Genomic DNA, 17856 nt, shown 5'->3' on the forward strand with positions numbered 1-17856 from the left:
CACTTAGTCAAAATTGACACTAGCTCAGAAGCAGTTGGGGTCAGTCTGGTTCACAGTAATCAACCGTGGAATTATTTTCAAAGAATATCCTTAAAAATTTAATTTATTTACTAGCGATTCATCAAGAACATTAACACATTTAATCACACTATGTAAGCATGGAAGTAGTTGCCAGGGAGTAACTGATGAAATAAAATTCAAATTGCTTTTAACAAATGGGAATTTTATTCCTAAAAGCCCTTTCTTTTTTTTAAAAAGAAACAGATTTAAAATTATAAGCAGAAAGCATCCTCTAAATATCAAGTTACAATTTATTCCGAGGCAGTAAGAAACAAATTTTTGAATGTATGAGCTTTCGGGCTGAGAACCTTGCCGCTCCCTTTTGACACGGCCGTAGTCACGAGCGCTCACAACAACCTCTGAAAGACTACACTGGTGCAGATCTGCAACACACCAGATTACCTTAAAGTAAAAGTTTTAACAATTCACACAAGCACACAAACTACGCACCCCGTAGGAGGGAAGGAAATGGTACAAAACACTAAAAGTAAAAGATTTACTTGCCACCGAAGGTGCAACTTGATTTTAACTTCTAAGAAAAGTCTTTCAGTGGAAGGATGACAACTTTATATACTAAAATGACGATTTAAATAAAAGCCCATGACATGCAATCTTATATAAAATTATACAAGGTTGGCCAAACGAGTTAACATTCTCTACAGTACACGTGTACCGCCTCTCAAGATGATAGGCAAGATAAAAACATATTTCAGTAATTATGCCGTTACACTCCAAGCAATAAATTCGTTAACACACCGAATCCGACAAACATGACAGAGGCAGCTTTTAACGTACGGCAGACAGACACTAACTGCCTAACAAATGCGGACAAGAGACAGACTAGCAAGCTGGGGACGAGAGACTGACCCAGACTCACCTCAGACTGAGTGACTCACTGACCGACTGGCGCGCTCATCGCGCCCCTTAAATGCACGTGAACAGGCTACCTTTCCCCTTTCCCGCCAGAGGGAGACACCAAAGCTGCGATTGCCACAGTGGCGCCACCGCCAGAAACGGAGGGCGACTGCTTCACACTACGCGCTACGGCGCGCTCTTCAAAACAGCAATTTTTACCGCGGCTCACTATTAGTGTATGTAACACAGCCAGTGTGACCTCTTGGTATCGGGCAGTGACGTATCAACATATACGAGGTGCATTCAAGTTCTAAGGCCGATTTTTTTTCTCCGGTCTGGAAAGAGATAGAAACATGCGCATTGTTTTAAAATGAGGCCACATTCATTGTCAATACGTCCCAGAGATGGCAGCACCGTACGGCAGATGGAATTTTACCGCCAGTGGCGAGAATGAGAACTGTTTTAAATACTTAAAATGGCGACGTTTTCCTTACTTGAACAGCGTGCAATCATTCGTTTTCTGAATTTGCGTGGTGTGAGACCAATTGAAATTCATCGACAGTTGAAGGAGACATGTGGTGAGGGAGTTATGGATGTGTCGAAAGTGCGTTTGTGGGTGCGACAGTTTAATGAAGGCAGAACATCGTGTGACAACAAACCGAAACAACCTCGGGCTCGCACAAGCCGGTCTGACGACATGATCGAGAAAGTGGAGAGAATTGTTTTGGGGAATCGCCGAATGACTGTTGAACAGATCGCCTACAGAGTTGGCCTTTCTGTGGGTTCTGTGCACACAATCCTGCATGACGACCTGAAAATGCGAAAAGTGTCATCCACGACAGCACGAATGGGACTTTCTTTTCGTCGGTTGTCACAATGGATGAGACATGGATGCCATTTTTCAATCCAGAAACAAAGCGCCAGTCAGCTCAATGGAAGTACACAGATTCACCGCCACCAAAAAAATTTCGGGTAGCCGCCAGTGCTGAAAAAATGATGATGTCCATGTTCTGGGTCAGCGAGGGCGTAATCCTTACCCATTGCGTTCCAAAGGGCACTACGGTAACAGGTGCATCCGACGAAAATGTTTTGAAGAACAAATTACTTCCTGCACTGCAACAAAAACGTCCGGGAAGGGCTGCGCGTGTGCTGTTTCACCAAGACAACGCACCCGCACATCGAGCTAACGTTACGCAACAGTTTCTTCGTGATAACAACTTTGAAGTGATTCCTCATGCTCCCTACTCACCTGACCTGGCTCCTAGTGACTTTCGGCTTTTTCCAACAATGAAAGACACTCTCCGTGGCCGCACATTCACCAGCCGTGCTGCTATTACCTCAGCGATTTTCCAGTAGTCAAAACAGACTCCTAAAGAAGCCGTCGCCGCTGCCATGGAATCATGGCGTCAGCGTTGTGAAAAATGTGTACGTCTGCAGGGCGATTGCGTCGAGAAGTAACGCCAGTTTAATCGATTTCGGGTGAGTAGTTAATTAGAAAAAAATCGGAGGCCTTACAACTTGAATGCACCTCGTAAAAATGTGAGCGAGTGAATGTTCTTGTGAAGCGAATACGCGTTCATAGTTCGAAAAGTGGAGACGTGAAACATAGGCATCGTAACTCCGAACGGCGTATCAAAGTGATACGAATTGTATCCTATGGAGACGTATTATCGAAACAAGTTTGCATATGTGCGTAGTTCATTAAGTATGTCACGTGACGTGTACACAAGCTCGCTGCTAGCGTGTAACTAAAGGAAGCAATTTGTCCGACTTACATACTCGAGAATCACGCCTGCTCGTATACGGTGATTGCCTTCACTGAGGACAATTCAGTCTTTCAGCATACGTTGCAGCCATTTCATCGGTTATCAGTGTCCGAAAATTGGTGCAGAAGGATCTCGGGCCAGAAAACTGGGTTACCTACACATCTGTGACACCAGTTCGATCGTCGTGTCTGCTGTGCTAATCCCTGTCTCACACCCTTACTGTCGTCTGAACACTGCTTAGTCATAATATGTGTAGCTGCTGCATGTACACTGCTCATGGTAGTCAATCTCGACAAGAGTACGTGGCCGTAATAACGTGACTGAAAATTAAACATTCTGATAATAAGATAGGCTCACAAATTTATTCTCGACGTGTGAGAGATGCAAAGAAATTCATTCTTGATGGAACTTGAAAGAGTGTGTACTTAATTAAGAAAACGTTGTTGAAACTCCGTGCAAGAATTGTGTTCCCAGCTGTTCACCCGTGAGCAGCTGAATTAGATTCACGCATATACATGCTAGCTAGGCAGTTTAAAACATAAATAAAACCAATGTGGCCAGTGTAAAACAGCGCGACCGCTACGGTCGCAGGTTCGAATCCTGCCTCGGGCATGGATGTGTGTGATATCATTAGCTTAGTTAGGTTTAAGTAGTTCTAAGTTATAGGGTACTGATGTCCTCAGATGTTAAGTCCCATAGTGCTCAGAGCCATTTGAACCATTTGAACCAGTTAAATCAAAATACAATCCAACCGAACACTAATTTTTAAGTATTTTATTTACGACGATTCTCGAAGCCTTTTCTACATCGTCAGGTAGCAGTTCCTGATTTTAGCGCAGATATATTGCTCCAACGAAACCAATGATCTCGAAATATCTGCAGTCCTCTGCATCTTCACTGTATACTTTCGCTAAAAGCATTGCGTTTCAGTTTTACAAATTTTCTGTTTACAAACTTTGAAAGTTGAAATTTAGTGACTGCTTACGCTGTATTTCAGTTGAAAGAGGCAGCCACTGGATTGGAGTGAGGGAACTACTTTCGCACGGAAAACGAAATACACTATGTGATCAAAAGTATCCGGACACATGGCTGAAAACCCGATATGGCTAACACTGTACAAATACTTTTCCGACATGCTAGCTAACATAAAAACGACACAATCATCCGTATCGGACAAATAAGAACTCTCGAAATTACAGAATCCTCGTTACTTTTTGGACACGTCTCGTAAATCTGTGGGACAATGTCTCAATATACCATCAGCTGTTCTCCGGCACGTAATGGGCGGCTGATTCATTGCACAACGGCATGTCCAACCGATGTCAAAATCCTTGGCGAGCCCTGTTGTCAGCGCTGTATTACCAACATCATTGACTCAGGCGGCGAGTGTTATCCCCAATCTAAGCACTCACCGTACAGCAATGTCATTGTGAGATGTGAACATAAACATCAGACTCCATTCCATATCTGTGACTGGCCAAACTACACTATGTGATCAAAAGTGTCCGGACACCCCCAAAAACACACGTTTTTCATATTAGGTGCTTTGTGCTGCCACCTACTGCCAGATACTCCACATCAGCGACCTCAGTAGTCATAAGACGTCGTGGGAGAGCAGAATGGGGCGCTCCGCGGAATTCACGGACTTCGAACGTGGTGAGGTGACTGGGTGTCACTTGTGTCATACATCTGTACGCGACATTTTCACACTCCTAAACATCTCTAGGTCCAATGTTTCCGATGTGATAGTGAAGTGGAAACGTGAAGGGACACGTACAGCACAAAAGCGTACAGGCCGACCTCGTCTGTCGACTGACAGAGACCGCCGACAGTTGAAGAGGGTCGTAATGTGCAGTAGGCAGGCACACATCTATCCAGACCATCAAACAGGTATTCCAGACTGCATCAGGATCCACTGCAAGAACTGTGACAGTTAGGCGGGAGGCGAGAAAATTTGGATTTCATGGTCGAACGGCTACTCATAAGCCACACATCACGCCGGTAAATGCCAAACGACGCCTCGCTTGGTGTAAAGAGCGTAAACATTGGATGATTAAACAGTGGAAAAACGTTGTGTGGAGTGACGAATCACGGTACACAATATGGCGATCCGATGGCAGGGTGTGGATATGGCGAATGCCCGGTGAAGGCCAACGCCAGCGTGTGTAGTGCCAACAGCAAAATTCGGAGTCGGTGGTGTTATGGTGTGGTCGTGTTTTTCGTGGAGGGGGCTCCACTCCTTGTTGTTTCGCGTGACACTATCACAGCACAGGCCTACATTGATGTTTTAGGTACCTTCTTGCTTCCCACTGTTGAAGAGCAATTCGGGGATGGTGATTGCGTCTTTCAGCTCTATCGAGCACCTATTCATAATGCACGGCCTGTGGCGGAGTTGTTACACGACAATAACATTCCTGCAATGGACTGGCCTGCACAGAGTCCTGACCTGAATCCTATAGAACAGCTCTGGGATGTTTTGGAACGCCGACATCGTGCCAGGCCTCACCGACCGACATTGATACCTTTCCTCAGTGCAGCACTCCGTGAAGAATGGGCTGCCATTCCGCAAGAAACCTTCCAGTACCTGATTGAACGTTTGCCTTCGAGACTTGTAGCTGTCATCAAGGCAAAGGGTGGGCCAACACAATATTGAATTCCAACATTACCGATGGAGGGCGCCACGAACTTGTAAGTCATTTTCAGCCACGTGTCCGGATAATGTTGATCACATAGTGTAAGTAGCAGACGAAACACTTCAACACAGAAGCTACACTCATTGGAGCTATCCGTGTTCGTAGCCTAATCCTATATACAGGGTGAGTCACCTAACGTTACCGCTGGATATATTTCGTAAACCACATCAAATACTGACGAACCGATTGCACAGACCGAACGTGAGGAGAGGGGCTAGTGTAATTGTTTAATACAAACCATACAAAAATGCATGGAAGTATGTTTTTTAACACAAACCTACGTTTTTTTAAATGGAACCACGTTAGTTTTGTTAGCACATCTGAACATATAAACAAATACGTAATCAGTGCCGTTTGTTGCATTGCAAAATGTTAATTACATCCGGAGATATTGTAACCTAAAGTTGACGCTTGAGTACCACTCCTCCGCTGTTCGATCGTGTGTGTCGGAGAGCACTGCAACATACATCGCGTTTCTACAGAATGATCTGCCAACGTTGCTCGAAAATGTCCCAATGGAAACGCGTCGACGTATGTGGTATCAGCATGATGGTGCACCTCCACATTCCGCAATTAACACTAGGCTGACCCTTGACAGGATGTTCGACGGGCGTTTCATAGGACGTGGAGGACGCATAAATTGGCCAGCCCGTTCTCCTGATCTTACACCTCTGGACTCCTTTCTGTGGAGTACGTTAAAGGAGAATGTGTACCGTGATGTGCCTACAACCCCAGAGGTTATGAAACAACCTGACTCACCCTGGCCGGCCGGTGTGGCCGTGAGGTTCTAGGCCCTACTGTCTGGAACAGCGCGACCGCTACGGTCACAGGTTCGAATCCTGCCTCGGGCATGGATGTGTGTGATGTCCTTAGGTTAGTTAGGTTTAAGTAGTTCTAAGTTCTACGGGACTGATGACCTCAGATGTTAAGTCACATAGCGCTCAGAGCCATTTGAACCATTTGACTCACCCTGTATTCGCAGTGCTCAATGTGCAATTACTGCAGCGGTTGAGGCTGTGTTTTCGTAATTTTCTTTTCTGCTTTGCATATGTTTTTTGTGAAGCTTTGCTGAAAACTGGTTCAGAATCATTCTAAGTAAGCAAGAAAATGTCCGACTGTGAACAAAATACTACTGAAACAGTAGCCATAAAAGCAGTGAGCACAGCAATAATAAGCGGCCGGGACTTGTGGAGAGCGGCGACTCCGAGTAACACGACGCGGCCGAGCCACTTTCGGCTCCAAGTCGGTCGCCCTGAGGTCGTAAAAACCGACATGCGCCCAGGCACTAGATTATCCCTAACGACGCCAAGGATATTTAGGACGGTTATATCCAGCATAGCCGTCACGTCTAAAAATTTTACCAACGTTTCACGGGTAGCGCAAAGTATCAGGCACCTGCAATTACAACAACAAAAAGTAAACGGCGATCAATGCTCGTGAAATCTGTAACTTAATTTTGTTACAGACAAAACGGTTCCAGCGAGAAGACCTCGAAGATTCTAAAAATAGATTATACCTACTAGGTCGTAAAAGCAAAATTATCAGTAAGATGAAACAGTTTCACTACACGGTGACAGTTGCAGATCGTGTATTTCAAACACGATACCGTTCACCGCGAGCGTACTGTTGTTAGGAAAAATGTAATTGAATTGACAACCAGCAACTAAACGCTGAACATAGACTCCGATTAGCAGGGTGCTGCGAAACTGTTGTTTGCCTGCGATCTATATTATTTACGTAACATTTGAACAATCTGTACTGGAATAATGCTGAAGTTGGTAGTTTCTTATTTGTCTGGACTTACAGAGGACATTGGATACACATAAAGAAGAATACCACGACTAGTAACAGGCTTTTGTGCTTCGTGGGAACATGTAGCAAAAAATTTGCAAGACACTCGAAGAAATCTGCGAATTTAGTAACTACTAAGGATAGATTTTCAGAGACAAACTTATCAATATTCTTCAGCTACACTGCACGACACAATTCAAGGATCACTTTTTGGAAACACCGTAACTTTTTTCCCATTGCGACGTAGAAGTTTAAAATTCGGCTCCAATATGCCTACGACCCTCCTCTGTATTGATGCAAAGGCGTCACCCTCAGGCTCTGGGACGTTTCAAGCAGCGACGTGTCGATGTCGACATGGGTGAAAAAAAGGCCAGACTTTACAAGTCAGAGGTGTGACGTAAGTTAATAAGGTCACATTAGCACCTTATTTCACCTCAGTTCTGCCCAACGCCAGCGTGGACGTGTTACACAATGGGAAGGTCATGGCATCACTTCTTATCCATGTTTCACACTTTCTTTTGACTCCTCTGCAACTTGGAAGTTAGCAGGGTCCGTGGAGTAGTATATTACTTTGAGATTTATTCCACCTGACTACCATTATGACTAAACCGAATGCTGAAATGTGATATAACATGAGTAATATTTATGTATCAGTGCCAGTAATTAGTCATGTGAGAGCCTTGAAACCACATAATTGTATTAAATCGGGCTCGCAGCGGGCCAACGTTTACCTACCGTTGTTACGTATCGTAAGCACCACAGACAACGACCTTTGTATTTCCCGAAGATGTTTGGCTCTCAAAGACAGCCCTGCTCTCCCGCTCTCGATGCACTCACTGTAAGCAATCTTGGGAAGCAACAAATCAACCAAGTAATGTTGTAATGAAAAAGGGTGTTGGAGCAAATAAGAACACGGACCTACCATGAAAATAAAATACGAGGGTTGAAACCTGTTCTGTTGATGGTACGAATGGAGCGGTCTACTGCCTGCCGAATCTCTGGAACCGTTCTGAAGCAAATGCCACGAAGTGATTCCTTCATCTTCGGAATCAAATCAAAGTCACAAGGCCTTAAGTCCGGGGAGTATGTTGGATGGTACAGTACTTCCCAGTCCCATCGACAGAACAGAGCGGCCACAGCTTGCGCTGTATGCGCCCAAATATTGTCGTGCAAAATGATGGGTGGGTTGCGCAGAAAGTGTCGCCGCTTCTTTTGCCAAGCTAGTCACAGTTGATGCTCCAAAAATGAACAGTAATACTGTGCACTGACGGTCTGCTGTGGAGGAACATCCCACAGTTGACAACGCTATAGAAAAGTAAACATAATAACAAAAAAATGGCTCTGAGCACTATGCGACTTAACTTCTGAGGTCATCAGTCGCCTAGAACTTAGAACTAATTAAACCTAACTAACCTAAGGACATCACACACATCCATGCACGAGGCAGGAGTCGAACCTGCGACCGTAGCGGTCACGCGGTTCCAGACTGAAGCGCCTTTAACCGCACGGCCACACCGGTCGGCAAACACAATAACAACGAGCTAGGAAGCTCAGTGGTTAGCACACTGGACTCGTATTCGAGAGGACGACGGTTCAAACCCGTTTCCGGCCATCCATCTACATCTACATCCATACTCAGCAAGGCACCTGACGGTGTGTGGCGGAGGGTACTTTGAGTACCTCTATCGGTTCTCTCTTCTATTCCAGTCTCGTAATGTTCCAGATGTATGTTTTCGGCGATTTCCCTAAATGGCCGGAATGATCCCTTTGAAAGGACATAGCCGATTTCCTTCTCCATCCTTCCCTAATCATAGCTTGTGCTCCGTCTCTAATGACCTCGTTGTCGACGGGATGTTAAATACTAATCTCCTTCTCTTAAACATAATAACATGCCGCGGATAGGTGTGTGTGTGTGTGTGTGTGTGTGTGTGTGTGTGTGTTTGTTTGTTTGCTTACAGGAACACTTAGTGGCATAGGTGGAAGAATAATTCCAGCAGCAGAACGTGAAGGACACGTGCTGAGGAACACCAACACATGTTGTAGGTGATAAACGTAAGGAATTGAGTAAGATACTGCCAAGACCAGAATTGTTTGCAGCTTGTAACTACAGTGGCACAAGGGGTAAGTTGAAAGTGCTATATATCAGTGAAAATGAGTGTGCATTTCAGGCCACTTCAGTAAACTAAGGCGAAATGGCTCTGGTAAAACAGGAGTTGCATTCAGTCTGTTGCACACAGGCCTAGCCTAAAAATCATTAATGCGATGGTTTTTGTCCTTCAGTTCCGTGGCGAATGAAAAAATGTTGCCCAGCACGAGACTGTAAACATGAAGAAAACATCCGCATTACCCACTGCTCCACGGCGCCACGGAGTATTCCTGGAGGCCTCGTTTGTCTGTCGGCAGCGCGGCGGCCCAGAACCAGCGGAGCGCGCCGCAGCTGTCCGCCCGAGTCACATTTTTACGTGGGCCACCCGCCGCGTGCGTATTGTCTGCCGACCGCGTCTTGCTCTGTGGCGCTGGCAGGAGTTCGTTAATGAGTCTTAACTCTGTGTATCTCCATTCCCGAGCTGGAAAGGTGCCAGTATTAATATCTCAGTCGTGTAGTTAAAAGCGGCAGTCGCCAGTTGCGCGGTAATAAACTCTTGTTTCTTGCGCAGGGTGCGTCACTGGGTCTAGTTCTTGCGAAAATATCGCTCGAATGTCCCTTAACAACGAAGAGTGCTCTAGATGTACTATGGTAGTGCCACGGAATATCCGCTGCAGGGCTGTTGCACATCGTGTGTATTCGATACTGAATGACGAGTATTCAACGAGCCTCGAAGTGCTGTTTCGTCACTGCCTGAAACGTTTCGTTACTCGCACATTTTCTTTCTTTCGTGCATTTCGAGCTCGTTAGTTTTGGTATAATGGCAATTCTTTATCCATAACGGTCTCTGAGTAACGGAAACCAGGTCTATCTAGACTGCAGCCTTGGTACTTAGTATAAAAGTGTATAAACAGCGTGTTCATTTTAACTGAAGATATTGAAATATATCGAAGACTACACGTCGGATAAAAACAAGTTATAATTTCAATTTGTTTGCCTCGGAGGGGCGTAACGGGACATCCTCATCTACCATTAATTTTCCTCAACACTAGTTGTGGATTGGTTCAAATGGCTCTGAGCACTATGGGACTTAACAGCTGAGGTCATCGGTCCCCTAGAACGTAGAACTACTTAAACCTAACTAACCTAAGGACATCACACACATCCATGGCTTACAAGCATTTCAGACTGTTTCAGATGACCGCCTGTATGTGAAAGACTGAAGCGCCAAAGGACCTGGTACAGGCATGTGAATTCAAATACAGAGATATGTAAACAGGCCGAATACGGTGCTGCGGTCGGCAACGCCTATGTAAGACAAAAAGTGTCTGGCGAAGTTGTTAGATCGGTTGCTACTGTTACAATGGCAGGTTATCAGGATTTAAGTGAGTTTGATCGCGGTGTTATAGTCAGCGCACGGGCAATGGGACACATCATCTTCGAGATAGCGATGAAGTGGGTATTATCCCGAACGACCATTTCACGAGTGTACCGTGAATATCAGGAATCCGGTAAAACATCAGATCTCTATATCGCTGCGGCCGGAAAAAGATCCTGCAAGAACGGGACCCACGACGACTGAAGAGAATCGTTCAACGTGACAGAAGGGCAACTCTTCCGCAAATTGCTGCAGATTTCAATGCCGGGCGATCAACAAGTGACAGCGTGCGAACCCTTCAACGAAATATTGTCGATAAGGACTTTCGGAGATCGTGTACCCTTGATGACTGCACGACACAAAGCTTTACGCCTCGCCTGGGCCCGTCAACACCAAAATTGGACTGTTGATGACTGGAAACGTGTTGTCTGGTCGGGCGAGTCTCGTTGAAAGTTTTCCCGAGCTGATAGACGTGTACGTGTATGGAGACAACCTCATGAATCCATGGACCCTGCACACCAACAGGGGACCGTTCGAGCTGGTGGAGGTTCTGTCATGATGTGGGGCGTATGCATCTGGAGTGATATGGGGCCCCTGATACTTCTAGATACGATTCTGACGGATGGCATGTACGTAAGCATCCTGTCTGATCACTTGCATCCATTCATGTCCATTGTGCATTCCGATGGACTTGAGCAATTCCAGCAGGACAATGCGGCACACCACACATCCAGAATTGCTCCTGAGTGGTTCCAGGAATACTCTTCTGAGTTTAAACCCTTCCGCTGGCCACCAAACTCCGCAGACATGAACATTATTGAGCGTATCTGGGGACCCTTGCAAAGTGCTGTTCAGAAGAGATCTCCGCCCCCTTCGTATTCTTGTAGATTAATGGACAGCCCTGCAGGATTCATGGTGCCAGTTACCTCCAGCGCTACTTCAGACATTAGTCGAGTCCATGCCACGTAGTGCTGCGGCACTTCTGAGTGCTCGCGGGCCTCTACACGATATTAGGCAGGTGTACGAGTTTCTTTGGCTCTTCTGTGTTTATGTGGCAAGTGCGTAGGCGAGCAAACGCATGGATCAATGTCAATCAAACTATGTACACATACGGAAAGGAATACTATGATTGTAAGAACCAGCAACCTCCTATTCGGGTGGCGGTGATAACGTGCTGATAGAAGGGAAGATGAGGAGATAGACACAGATAGGAGGGAGGAGGAGCTGGACTAATAGACGACTGGAATAAATGCATTGCCGGGCAATGCCGGGTAGTCAGATAGTTCAAAATAAAAAAAAAATGTCTATGGTTTGTGTTGTGGTGAGGGAACTCTTATAATCATACAAGACGTAGGCGTAATTATTGTGTAAGGGCTTATTTGGCTGAGTTTTTCAGGAGGCAGGTGATGTAAATTAAGACAGAGCCCACCTTTCAAACCCGGCGCTCCCTCGCGCCAAATTGGCGGTAGCGGTGGCGCTCGGCCAGACTCGCGCCACCTCAGTTGGCAAAGCCGCTAAGACTTTTAAGAGAATAGCTAACGGAATTTGCATAGTTTTAAATGCCACGGGTAGCCGATATGTTCCGCAACTCATTTCATCCAAACTAACGCCAAAAAATAATTTACTAATACAGATGTAACTCTAAGAATTTGCTTGTCAATTACGATAACAAGCAGCAGTGCCAGAGATAAGTATCAAAACTCAAGCTGATCAAAAATAAAGCTCCGAATGTAAGCAGACAGGCTGTACGTTGCGGCTTCGCTCAGGATTAGGGGTGATATTTGAAGACAACTAAATTTGTACACCTACATCTATATAGACATTCCACAAGCGAACGTACGGTGCGTGGCGAAGGGTACTCTGTGAAATTACTTGTCATTTCCTTTCCTATTTCACTCGCAAACAGAGTGAGGGAAAACGACTGTCTAAATGCCTCCGTGTGGGCCCTAATTTCTCGTATCTTATCTTCGTAGTCCTTAGGCACGAAGTATGTTGGCGACACTAGAATCGTTCGTCAGTCAGCGTCAAATGCCGGTTCTCTACATTTTCTCAAAGGCGTCTTCCCTCCAGGATTCCAATTTGAGTTCCAGAACCATATCCGTAACACTTAACCTGTTGTTCGAACCTACCGGTAACAAATCTAGCAGCCCGCCTCTGAGTTGCCTCGATGTCTTCCTTCAGTCCGATCTGCTACGGATCCCAGACACAAGAATAGATAGCACTAGCGTCCTATACGCGGTCTCTTTTACAGGTGAACCGCTCTTTCCTAAAATATTTCCAATAAACCGAAGTCGACCATTCACGTAGCCTACAACTGTTCTCAATTATTAAGATACTATCTGTTACATGCTGCTTGGCTCGCGTATCAGTACTTTTGTTATCACGAGTGATGGTGAGTAAACAAGCTAGTAATTTTACGAGATGTCTGTCTACATAGTGATGTAAAGATGTATGTATAAAAATTTAGTCAGTGCCGGTATGTAGATACATAATGAATGTGTTTCTGTTATTTTGCTATATATATATAATCTGAAAGCATGCTTTATATGTTTCAATTATATTTTAAAAAATGCTCCGATTCATTGCATTCGTGCAGAAGCAGAGTTTTTAGGGGATTCTATGGCTCACCTAGTACTGGATGTGAGATTTTGCCGCCGGTGCAACGAATACCAAATGTTTTACCCTTCCGTTTTAATGTGTTACTGTGCCTACATTTATGATCTGTCCCCCCCCCCCCCCTCCTATGATGAATAATTTATGATTAACATAGGCAGTTATTAGATTATAATTAAATGCGGCCTCGCCAAAAGTCTGCCACGTTCCATATGTAAACGTACGACTCTGTGTTTGTCAAACAGCCGTTGTGAGTCTTCAGGCATCTTGGAAGCTATAAGAGACGCGTGATGCTGCCGGCCGGAGCAACTTGACCGAGAAACAGCGGCTCCAAGGTCTTTTCACAGTCGTGAGCACGTCATGTCAATTTGTAACGAAATTATGTGTATATTACAACAACAGCGGAAAAAATATGATTTGCTACCAAAATAATTAATGAATGTTCTACATATTAAGCAAACTAAAACTTAGCTATGTGAGAAAAATAAGGTGATAAAAGTTACAAATTAGACCCGCTTTCATTTTTCGTAGATTATGTACGATGTTTGTACAGAACATGCGTCAAAATACTTGGCAGAGACTTGTCCTTTATCTGTTATAGGTTTTCTGGATTTACCTTGGAGTTTTAGTTTTTATGACGAAAAGTGCCTTAAATTTGGCAAAGTGGTTAAATATGGCACAAACGTAAATTTTAGAATGCGCTATAGATCAATGTGTTAGCGCAGCCTTTATTGGCATCCAGATCCGTTGGTTTCGCCTGCTCACAATCAAATTATCACCTTCCAACTTAACAAAGACCTTGAGCTACGCTGTAGATTGGTGCCTAACCACAACTGATAATAGGGGAGTGCCACTGATGGTGGTACATACGTGCTGCTACAAATTTTGCGGACGAAACTGAGAAAAATCTGTTTCTACTAAAGCAGGTGGAATCCGGTCCTATAACGAAATATCTCGTTTCTTCACATTAAGGCCGTTGCTGATGCCTCTACGCTAGGTTGTTAAATGAAGAAATATGTCCCAAAGGGAAGGACGGATTAATAGACCAGTGGTGTGTGCAGAAGGAAGTCAGAGGATGCGTGCCTACTCGGGATAGACTACGTTAGGCTAGGCTATATCTACCGTGGCGCCTCTGAGAGCCGTCCAGTTGCTCTCCCACGACACACTCACTCTAGCCTGTTTGCCTCTTACGCCATAAAGCTCCTGATAAACAGAATGGTGCATATTCTCTTCCAAGGCGTTATACTGTTTCCAGAATGAGATTTTCACTCTGCAGCGGAGTGTGCGCTGATATGAAACTTCCTGGCAGATTAAAACTGTGTGCCCGACCGAGACTCGAACTCGGGACCTTTGCCTTTCGCGGGCAAGTGCTCTACCATCTGAGCTACCGAGGAGACGAGGTACTGGCAGAAGTAAAGCTGTGAGTACCGGGTGTGAGTCATGCTTCGGTAGCTCAGATGGGAGAGCACTTGCCCGCGAAAGCCAAAGATCCCGAGTTCGAGTCTCGGTCGGGCACACAGTTTTAATCTGCCAGGAAGTTTAGTTATACTGTTGTTTAAATTTTGTCTTCTGCCACTTGCTTTCTAGACTGAACATTTTTCTCCTACAAGGTGAACGTTTCCTGTTCGTACTCGTATGGTGTGTTTCATGTAAGCTCACTGAGGATAATAATCACTTGGATACAGTCACAGTACAGTACTCTAAAATTATTTCATGTGTAAATCGTAAACACATAAGGTGATCCGACACTCTGAAAAACAAGTTCGTACAATCAGCTACGTGTAATTGTAAAAATAACGCGTTTTATTTTTCATTACGTACTAAAAGTGATTTCCTCAACGAGGTATCATTTTATTTTCATAATGGATGGCGAATGGTTTTGAGATTTCGTGATAAATGTTGTGGCTACACCTGGTACTACTCAGTAATTATTATTTGTTCCGCCTGTCTCCAAATTGATAGTGAACTGAGATCTCTCTCTGTGTGGCGTGCCAAGATTCGACATAGGTTGGCGAAGATAATTTCTTTTGGAACAGGGGACAGCTGAGACACCCCGCCAGCCCCGTTTTCCACGGCCGGGTGGATCTCGCAAAAAATAACTTGGCTCACATGCAGAAACGCATTATTTTTTCTCGGTGCTGCACGAGTCTACCCCTTTACTCCGAAGAGGTGGCTTCCTTAGCACAGTGTTAAGACATGACACACTTGCTCTTTTTGTTATACACAGCAACATCAGCGCTCCAAGTGGACAGAAGGCTACACTTGTGAATACGATATCGGATGAGTACAAATAGTATCATTTATATTAAGTTGAGACATAGCTTTTACAATAGCAACGTTTGTAGTACCATAAAAATTGACACTAAATAAAAAATTACAGGACGTTTGTGTTTCTTTAGTTTCCTAAGGACCCTGGGAGGTATGAAGTGGCATTTTACGGCATTTATTTACGATTCTCTTTTAATCTAAACATATTTACTAAAGAACATAGTTTTCTTTCAAGAACAAGAAAAAAGTTACTGAACAGCAGAAAGACATCGTGCACGAGTTGTGTGAGAAATACACTACTGGCCATTAAAATTGCTACACCAAGAAGAAATGCAGATGATAAACGGGTATTCATTGGACAAATATATTATACTAGAACTGACATGTGATTACATTTTCAAGTAATTTGGGTGCATATATCCTGAGAAATCAGTACCCAGAACAACCACCTCTGGCCGTAATTATGGCCTTGGTACGCCTGAGCATTGAGTCAAACAGAGCTTGGATGGCGTGTACAGGTACAGCTGCCCATGTAGCTTCAACACAATACCACAGTTCATCAAGAGTAGTGACTGGCGTATTGTGACGAACCAGTTCCTCGGCCACCATTGAGCAGACGTTTTCACTTGGTGAGAGATCTGGAGAATGTGCTGGCCAGGGCAGCAGTCGAACATTTTCTGTATCCAGAAAAGCCCGTACAGGACCTACAACATGCGGTCGTGCATTATCCTCCTGAAATGTAGGGTTTCGCAGGGATCGAATGAAGGGTAGAGCCACGGGTCGTAACACATCTGAAATGTAATGTCCACTGTTCAAAGTGCCGTCAATGCGAACAAGAAATGACCGAGAAGTGTAACCAATGGCACCCCATACCATCACGCCGGATGATACGCCAGTATGGCGATGACGAATACACGCTTCCAATGTGCGTTCACCGCGATGTCGCCAAACACGGATGCGACCATCACGATGCTCTAAACAGAACCTGGATTCATCCTAAAAAATGACGTTTTGCCATTCGTGCACCCAGGTTCGTCGTTGAGTACACCATCGCAGGCGCTCCTGTCTGTGATGCAGCGTCAAGGGTAACCGTAGCCATGGTCTCCGAGCTGATAGTCCACGCTGCTGCAAATGTCGTCGAACTGTTCGTGCAGATGGTTGTTGTCTTGCAAACGTCCCCATTTGTTGACTCAGGGATCGAGGCGTGGCTGCACGATCCGTTACAGCCATGCGGATAAGATGCCTTTCATCTCGACTGCTAGTGATACGAGGCCGTTGGGATCCAGCAAGGCGTTCCGTATTATCGTCCTGAACCAACCGATTCCATATTCTACTAACAGTCATTGGATCTCGACCAACGCGAGCAGCAATGTCGCTGTACGGTAAACCGCAATCGCGATAGTCTACAATCCGACCTTTATGAAAGTCGGAAACGTGATGGCACGCATTTCTCCTCCTTACACGAGGCATCACAACAACGTTTCACTAGGCAACGCCGGTCAACTGCTGTTTGTGTATGAGAAATCGGTTGGAAACTTTCCTCATGTCAGCACGTTGTAGGTGTCGCCACGGGCGCCAACCTTGTGTGAATGCTCTGTAAAGTTAATCATTTGCATATCACAGCATCTTCTTCCTGTCGCTTAAATGTCGCGTCTGTAGCACGTCATCTTCGTGATGTAGCAATTTTAATGGCCAGTAATGTATAATGAGGCTGATTTCTTATCTACCAAAGCTTTTTTTATTTCAAACAAAAATATTGTTCTCTGCGGCAGCTACACGTCGGCTTAGTAGTTGTTTCCAGTTTTGGTAGCAGCGCTGAAGGACTTAAACTGGTAAAGCCTTTAACATGTCGGTCGCTTTCTTTTGAACGTTCTCCAGAGCAGCAAATTGACGTTCTTTTAAGATATTTTCAACTCTGGGAAAAGACAAATGTCACAAGAACACAGAGCAGGTGAAATGGGGGGTCTGTGGAACAAAAGGAATGCCTTTTGAGGTTAAAAATTCCATGACGGAAGAGGCTGTGACATATGGGGCGTTGTCATGATGAAGCATCCACTAGTCTGTAATGTCCGGTCTCAGCTGATCTTTCTAAATTACCTTGTTGACAGTTTGTCCTGGAGTTACATTATCACAAGAACACGCAGATGTTCGACGTCCTCGTTCGTTTTTGAAGTTCAAGGTGTTCTCGGCCTTCCAAAAATGATTTGTGCCAGAGGAAAACTTATGTTCTTTATAACGAATATTCCCCACAGCCCTGTTTCAGCTCTTCAAAGGCCACACTCGCGGAAGTTTAACACAAAACCTGATGGCATAACGTTGATCTAATTTGCAGTTTTCCATTCAAGG

Source organism: Schistocerca cancellata, chromosome 2, assembly GCF_023864275.1.
Source record: "Schistocerca cancellata isolate TAMUIC-IGC-003103 chromosome 2, iqSchCanc2.1, whole genome shotgun sequence".
NCBI classification, from domain to species: domain Eukaryota; kingdom Metazoa; phylum Arthropoda; class Insecta; order Orthoptera; family Acrididae; genus Schistocerca; species Schistocerca cancellata.